Raw genomic sequence first — 2181 nt, 5'->3', positions numbered from 1 at the left:
TCATAACCTGTAAACATGTAAATATTGTTGGTAAATAAAGAAATCAAATCAAAGAAATAAAATCAATCTTGCTATCCTATCATATGTCAATATTTGAATACGATACCTCACCAGAAGAGCAAACCAAGTAGAATTAATCAGAAAACACATGACCTTATTGTGTCTATTGCGTATTGCGACTCTCGTTCAAGGTCCAAATCATCAATAAATGATTTATATAGCTCTCATAAGTTTTGATTATCCTTACTTTACACAATTAAAACGTGTTTTGTATTCTACTTTCAGTCAATTTTCTCATTTCTTTTCCTTAATTATTATTGCAATCTTAGTGAGTATTTTCAAAACTGGTAATGGAAACTGTCCAAAGTCTACTCCAGAGCTCATCTCAGCCTGATTCAACTCCAACATCTAAAAACACAGTACTGGGGACTACTTGAAATCACCCAACTTGTTTAAAACTTAATAATAAGCGCTCCCAAATGGTGTATTTTGCATTTTCACCTTCCATCTTACTTATTAACAATGCTGTATAAATGTCTTCAATAATGTTTCTCTGTCATTTCCTACGTAATAATGTCTTATATGTACATGAGTGATTGTATATTTCAATGCTGTGTAGATATAGGTGCGTATGAGGCAAAAATTGAATAAACAAACAAATATGAATTGTGGTTGTTCATAATATGCATATATTTATCTTACTTGAAAACTTTTGTATAATATGGCACTGTACCAGTCTGAACATAATTCAACACAGCTTGTTTACATAGCGGATTATGTGAATATATGATTGACACCGAACAATGTTCAAATTTAATAGTGTGAAGATAGTCGTCCTACCAGTCAGACTGCAGGTCCCAAGAAAGTGGCTTCTTTCATCCAAGTGATATTCATGACTTGAGATGTTTTGCATATTTAATGAGCTTGATGCGGACCAAAACACCTCTTTTCATTTGGTCATTGCTGCTCTAATTGTGCATCGAATTTCATGAATTTGGTACCATTGTAAAGAAGAAGAATCATTCTTTCAGGTCATGTGTTTGGATTTATTCAAAGACTTTGTAATATAGGTTAAAATTTTGATCTAAAATATGCTACAAAATAAATATTTTCACCTGACAAAAGCTGCTATTTTCACACTTTATTTTTGTTTGGGCCCAAATGATTCTTATATCATGATAAAGCTGAATATGTATGCTTTGAAATGATATAGATTTCAAAATAAGAATTGGTTTAATCGGGTCAAGATCACACTTTTCATTTGCCAAGTACATACAGCAGCTTGAAAACAAGAATACTGCACTCTGATTGGTCACAGAGACAACACAATGACAAATTCCAACGGTTCCAGTGCCTGGGTTCGTGGGAAGGTCACACTTCCCATGTGGTAATCTCCTCAAATACCCCGCGCCTGTTGTTCTGTGAACCTTATCCAACCAATCAGAACTCTGGATTTCATGCAAGTACAAAATTTCAGAAATCTCGTCTTGTACCTTGGTGGGAAAAGTGTGATCTTGACCCGATTAAAAGGTGCCGCATATCAAGAGTGGCATTGTGAGAAAGTACAGATGTTCAGCTTTATGGTGATAAAGATATAATTGAGGCTCAAAATATAAAGTTTTGCACAATTTGCAAAAGAAAACAGAGGAAGAAAATTCATTTTTTAGGCACATTTTCAGGCCAGAAATTTACTTATTTAACAAAATATTGTATACAAAGTAAATGACCAATATGAAAAAGTAACTTTTACTCTATCTGATCATGTAATAATATTTCATTTAACTTGAGGTTAAAACAGGTAAATTCTTAGAGACAGAAAATCTCACGAATCACGATATTTTGCAAGGAGGAGGATTCAGCCACGAGATGATTTGGATGAATCTGGCCTTTTTGCTCATTAGCATAGGGACCTGCGGTCTGACTGCCTACACCGTGGACGTCTCTATATTGTGAACATAATGTGAACACACCGTGGGACGTGCACTTTGTTGTACAATGTTTATTTTTCGAAAATGTTATTAATATGAACTAGAACTGCAATCGTTTCCGAACGATGTGCATGCATTGACGCGTCTGATTGAAAGGTCAAGTCCACCTCATAAAAATCTTGATTGGAATCAATAGGGAAAAATCAGACAAGCACAATGCTGAAAATTTCATCAAAATCGGATGTAAAATAAG

This window comes from Lytechinus pictus, chromosome 8 (assembly GCF_037042905.1).
Source record: "Lytechinus pictus isolate F3 Inbred chromosome 8, Lp3.0, whole genome shotgun sequence".
In the NCBI taxonomy this organism is placed as follows: domain Eukaryota; kingdom Metazoa; phylum Echinodermata; class Echinoidea; order Temnopleuroida; family Toxopneustidae; genus Lytechinus; species Lytechinus pictus.
This window is presented reverse-complemented; position numbering follows the sequence as displayed.